Source organism: Cajanus cajan, chromosome 3 (genome assembly GCF_000230855.2).
Source record: "Cajanus cajan strain Asha chromosome 3, NIPB_CcT2T_4, whole genome shotgun sequence".
NCBI classification, from domain to species: Eukaryota; Viridiplantae; Streptophyta; class Magnoliopsida; order Fabales; family Fabaceae; genus Cajanus; species Cajanus cajan.
This window is the reverse complement of record NC_138519.1, coordinates 17,574,670-17,581,500: the sequence shown is the minus strand read 5'-3', so window position 1 is coordinate 17,581,500 and position 6,831 is coordinate 17,574,670. Positions and strand designations below refer to the sequence as shown.

At 28.3% G+C, this 6,831-nt stretch overlaps 1 pseudogene across 1 annotated transcript; it reads right to left on the bottom strand.

Annotated features, from left to right (window-relative positions):
* Positions 1-209: 209 nt before the first annotated feature.
* Positions 210-5,486, bottom strand: LOC145955636 (uncharacterized; annotated as a pseudogene). Its single transcript, XR_014432303.1, has 7 exons — positions 3,092-5,486; positions 2,531-2,869; positions 2,318-2,431; positions 1,960-2,096; positions 1,445-1,636; positions 482-1,349; positions 210-367 (listed from the first exon to the last, which is right to left on the bottom strand). The product of XR_014432303.1 is annotated as an uncharacterized LOC145955636 (transcript).
* Between the last annotated feature and the right edge of the window lie 1,345 nt (positions 5,487-6,831).

Here is a 6,831-nt window from a genome sequence, read left to right as displayed (position 1 = left end):
AATCATTGATAATATAAACAACTGAACGAATCAATTATCAAAACTGAAGAAAAGTAGCCAGTCTGATTAATCTTTTGTACAAGGCTAGAGAGTACCTCAATAGGACTTTCTATTTTCGTAGCAGCAGCAACCAAAGTTTTAGTGTTCAAGGCAGATCCAAACCCTACACCAGATGCACATATCAAAGGAGCACAACATATTTTCAGAAATAGAAAGCATAAATTTATGTCTTTATGCAAAGCAACAGGCTATGTAACTGTAGAAACACAAGTGATAGAAATATACCAGTAGAAATAGATCCACGGGAAGGACCAACAAAACCAGGATTAGAAGAAAGCCTTGACGAGGTTCTGTCTGTACTATGTAACTGCAATTGTAGCAACAAAAAGTTAGTTTGTAAAAAAAATTAGACTCTAAATCTGTGAAGTTAGTTTGTAAAAAAAATTAGGATCCAAAGAACGAGGAAAGGTATTATTGTTACCACAAAAAGGATGTCCTTGCTTCTAGTTAAGTTTCTATTCAACCACCTCTCGAGGTTAATGAATTTTTTTCTTGATGCCAATGCTGCTAACCTTATACTATAATAAGAGGGAATAATTTCCACCACGGATGATAGAATCTATAAACCACCAAGAAGCATGAGTTAAAAATGGCAAAAGATTGTAAAAAAGAAAAGAGATTGGCATTTGTGAATCGTGAAGACAAACTTGAAGGCTTCTTGCAACTAAGGGCTCAATGAAAGTGAGATTCGCTTATTATTAAAACATATTAAGAAAGCAAATTGAGTCTAGATCAATATATAAGGTGAGGATTGCTATCTCTTTATATACTTTGCTAATGCCTTATTTCTATTTTGGCCACATCCACTAGTGATATATCTATATATAAGTGAGAAACAATTCTTATCTTACAAGGAGATTTTTTATTATGAACCTAACTTAATCTTATAAAACTGGTTTATAAGATAAAAATTACTCTTTACTTATATATTCTATTAATGCATTATTTCTATTTTAATCATATCAATAGTCAATTGTAATCCTCAAATATAACAAAATCAAGAAAACCATAACAACTTAGTGCAATCTATCTATGTATCAGGAAAATGATTGAAATGAATAAAAGTAAAAAAACACACTTAAAAAGAGAACAACCTTTAACTCCCGACAGATGTCCACAATTCTTATAATGCTGCCCGCATCATTGTTTTGAGAATCCATAAACCCTCTCAAGAACAGATTGGGATTAACATGCCAAAGGTGTAGAATCATCCCACTGCCTACAGCACTTTTTACTATCTTGGGAAAAACAATCAGAGATACTTCCCGTTGCAAGAGATAATAGGCAGTCTGCAAGAACAACAAATGTAAACTACATGAATCAAGAAAAGACATAGAATAGGTAATTGTTGAGAACCAACAAATATGAATCCATTAGATTGTACATTAATATGTGCCATCCCAAGAAGCAACACTTCAGGACAGTGTTTAAGAGGGTAATCAAGGATTGATCGAACATTATTGGCATGAGCCTTCTCGGCTAGCTGGCAGAGGACGTCTAAAAGGTCAAGACACAACCATGCATGATTTGCATGGCCATTTTGAAGCTTGTGGCCATTAATTGCATCAACATATGCCTGCACAGCAATTTGTTGTCATAAGAATTTGGCGATAGGAACAAGAAACAATAATGGTCAACATAGATAAACTTCTCTAGAAATACTTTTAAGAGAGAAAAATATAAAATAAAAAAAAAGTTTTTCATGAGTTAAAATTAGCTTAAATATGAGTTAATTTGTAGAAATTTTCTTTTTTATCAATTTTTCAAAAATCTTATTTTTAACTCATGTATAATTTAGTTTTAGTTCATTAATAAGTTTATTTTAATTTTTTTCTTCCTATAAGTGCTTTTGGAATAATTTATCCAAACAGGTCTAAATGTACAAACAGATCATCATACCAGCAATCTTCCCGAGTGTGCAAAGGTAAATATTTCTGGTGGTGCTAATACAGCGTATTTAAGGAAAGACAGCTGACCCTCAGTATTCTACTATTCTTCCATACAGATCCACATATGGCATGGAGAGGAAATGGTTCCTGCTAGGTATATTTTCATACATTCAGAATTTTATGCCAGAGTTTGCATATAAAAGCCTATTTAGATACAAGATTAAAAATGGCTTTGATAACTTTTCTTCTAGAAAAAATTCTTTATTTTTCAGCAAAGAAGCTCTAAAAATTATTTCTAACTTGTAACAAAACTGATTTTAAATCAGCTAAGCTACGGGAAAAGCATATCTAAGGTTCTGATATCATACCTTAGAGGCATGTTTATACACACACATGAGAAAAAGGAATGCTTCTTCACAAGGAAGGAAAAACCCTTCATGATCAAGATTTTCCATGACACATATCCAGTTGGTTTGAGGTGCCTGTATCAGAAAACACATAAAAATGAAATGATTTACTTTCTTATTCAAAAGGAAATAAAAAAATGAGAGGAACTTTAAGTCCTATTGAATAAAACTCACAAGATGGTTAACTGTATCTACCAAGACATCAATATTCCAAGAGTTAAGAGGTGGCAACTCAGACACGTTGGATCCATTGGCTGCAGGGAATGTTAAGTATGTGTTCTGGTTTTCCTCCACCCCAGTACGACTATAAGCAATTGCACCAAGTAATTTAGATAGCATATTATCAGTTAGAGATGAGAATGGAGAAAATATCTCCTTGCACTTTGAGACATCAACAGTGCATCCATAGCCTTGTTCCTTCACAATATCTCCCATTTTTATTTCCTTCTGCATGTCTTCCAAAATATATCATCAAAATCATTTTCTCCACACTTGTGGAACAACTCCATCTTCCTGTAAAATGATGGATAACTAATTAAACATCATAACTGAATTAATTACTATTGATAACTAATATTATACAACAAATATATGATTGTATTGAAAAATGGTTGCCAGTTTTATGTTAACCACTTATTTCAGTAATTAAATCAAATAAGTTTTCAATATCATTGACCCAATGATGAGTAGTTAACTTAATAAAATGGTAGTAAGGATTACTAAATACATTACCACCTTAAATCAGCCTCATGCATCTCTTCAGGAAGCAATGGAGTCAAGGCAAAAGTTGGCTTGTCTTTGAACTTCACAAGTGATAATATCTGCATAAAGGAAACCATGATAATTTTGTGAATTTGCTCATTGCAACTCCAAGAACCAGGATTGGCAAACAATTCCTCAATCCGAGCCATGCAAAAAGATTTGCCTATACACCAGCAATATTTCAGGTCAAATATACTATATATAAACGGAAAAATAATATTGACACAGTATAGATGATATAGAAATGACCATGAACATTATTAGTCAAGTAAAATGTAACTTCATACTTACCACTCAGCCTGGCATCAGGATTCTCAGAATCAGATAAAACAAGACTGATAATAATTTTTTCCAATAAAGATAGCTTTAATCCGTTGCTTAAACTTTCTAAAATAAATCATCAATAAATAATTATTTTGTGTTATATATAAATTATTTATTATAAATCTAAAATACAATCTATATATTTAAACATATTTATTTATTTATTTAAATTTTAAATATAATTTATATATTAAATATAATATTTATTTATATATTATAAACATTTACCACATGTATTTGAAAATACTAATATACAAGTCATTAAATAATTTTTGTATATAATTTGAATCTGTATACACACAGTTTTAGTCTGATTAAAGAGAAAATCTTAATCTGTAACAACAACAAACAGTAAAGTCTCTAAAGTATTGTTCATTGTTACAACTTTTAAAAAAAAAATTATGTTTTTTTTTTTCCTATAATTTGTATGTTGTGTGTGAGATAAAGAGGCGGTAGGGTTAAAATACTAAGTATCTTGAATTCAAAATATATAATTATAATATTATATGCATAATTTTAATAATATATTATACATTAGGGTTGAATTGAATTAAGTTAAATTTAAAAATCAAAATTTATTATCCAACATCCGTTTGAACAAGTTGATTTAGATTTAATCCAAATACTAAAAGTAATCGAGACAAAATGATTAAGTCAGTTAGATTAATTTGGATTCACGCCTAATTAACATTTTATTCAAAAGAAAATCAACAGATAAAAAGTGAATTTGAGAAAACAAGACCAACAAAAACCCTAAAAGCATTCAACTACACAAATCCACAAAATATCCCGCATGGTAGCAAAATTAAAGCATTGAAAGCACAGAAACAAACAAGAATGTCGAATGCATTTAAACTCAACTCCAATATCCTATTAAAAAATTGAATCAAACAAAAACTCTGATCATCTCCCCAAACACGGAGAGTTGATGGAAAACGGAGTGAAAGTTGAATTCATTAAAGAAAGCTAATCTGGTTGGATGAGAATAAGTGGGTCATGGCGTGCAAAGAAGAAGAGAAAAAGATGAAATTGGTGGAGAAGATGATGCATAAAAAAGCACGTGCATGTGGCGTAACTCCCATGTAGCATGTTGAAGGTATGAATTGCTCACCAGTCAGAGCAGGTCTCAGAGTAAGGCTCTCACGCAATCCAATTCACTTCTTTCTTTGTATCATATGAGCCTACTCCTTACAGCCAATTTATAGATATCAAATTCTATAACATATAATATATTATATATTATATTATACGAATGTGTATTCAATATTTTATTAAAGATTGTGCACAAAATTATATTGATTTAAGAATCTATCTAATGACGCTGAATTATAATATTTTTATATCATATCAATTTAATTTATCTTACAATCAACCTTTATACATTTAGGGGGGTGTATTGGATTAGAATTTTAAAGGACTTTTTTAGTTAAAAAAAATCCTGCGGATTTTAAAAGACTTTGCAGGATTTTCATGACTTTTAAGATTTTGCAAGATTCTACAAGACTTAAAATCAGGATTTTAATGGATTCTGCAAGACTTTTAAATTAGGATTTTAATGGATTCTGTGGGATTTTGTGAAATTTTGACATTTGATAAGATTTAAAAAAAATTATACATTCAAATTTAAAAAGAGTCAAAGATAAAAATAATAAATAAAAAAAATAATGTCTAGATAAATAATAATAATAATTCTCTATAATATTCTATCCTCTTTTTATAGCATCCACTATCAATTGTAACAATTCATCGGAATCATCCTTAATCCAAGCTTCATAGTTTTCTTTCTCTTTTCATTTTTTTTTATTATTTCCTTGTGAATCTCCCATTTGAATTACTAAAACAATATATGTTAAAAAATAGTTATATAAATAATTACGGATAATAGACAAAATCAATAAAATTATATTATTATTTTTAGAAGCACACCATCATACAGGATCGAATATATTTTTGCTATCCAAATGGATCAAATACCTCAGTTATTATAAAAAAAAATGTAAAAACGAAAATATAGAAACATAAAATAATTTTTTATATAAAAAAATTAGTATATTCGATACTGAAAAAATATTTAGATATATAATTTTTTTTATATAAACAGAAGTATTTAGATATAGAGAATATATATATATATATATATATATATATATATATGATAATTTTTAACAATATTTATAAATATAAATTATTCTAACAAATATTTTAACAATATTTTCTTTTTAAAAAAATAAGTTAATGAAGGCATAAATCCTAAACCCTAAAAAATTAGATATTGCAATGTCTTATGTTAATTTTCTTTTTTTAAAATATAAAAAATCTTAATTTCATAATATAAAAATAAAAAAGAAAAATTCATAGTAAAAAAAATAAAATAATTGTTGAGTCATAAAAGGAGGAGGGATAAGAGTAACAAATTCAAGGGAAAGAGAGAATTCGCAATTTTTATGCTAAGAGGGTTCTTCCCCCTACTAAGATCCATTTTTATCTCATTCTACTCACAAAAACCCCAACAAATTCATCTTTTATATATATATATATATATATATATATATATATTGTTGAGATTATGATATCAATTTCATCTTTCACCTTTTTCTTTTCTTAACGTGTGTCATAAAAAAAATTACCACTTAAAAGTTAAAATTTCAAGTATTTTTTTTGTGTTATATAAAGGAACAAATTAAACTACATAGAATAAAATAAAGTAAGTCAATTAAAGAGAACGAACAGAAAAATAAAACAAGTCAATGACACTATCATTTACATATTAGAGTTTCACAAAATAGGAGAATGGTATGAGAATAGTATTATATATGAGTAATGAACAATAGTGTAGTATTATTAGTAGAGAAAAAATGGAGAAGACAGGAGCATAGAAAAAAAAGATGAAAAACTCACTTGAAAATTCTTAAAACACTTGAAAAATCATTTCAAACAATCCTTCAAAATACGATGGGTTTGGATGGGATTGTTTTATGAATCTGGTATTTATAGATAACACTAGAAAGTCTTTCAAAATCCCTCTCACACAACAATCCTTTAAAATCCTTAAATTTTTGAATACCAATGGATTGTTTTTAAGTTGTAAAAAATCTCAAATGAATACTAGTGGATTTTAATGGACTCTTTAAAAAATCCTGAAAATCCAGATTGAATACCACTGGATTGTTTTTAAGTGACATAAAATCCTGATTGAATACTAATGGACTTTTTTACTCAAAAAAAGTCTTTTAAAATCCTACGAAATCCTAAACCAATACACCCCTTAAATACAAACCAGTATCATTTATCTTTTATCTATTTATTTATTCTCTTTTTTCTATTTCAATGACATTTAGTTTTCAAACCTCTTATATTTTAAATAACTACCCACTATTGTTTTTTTTTTT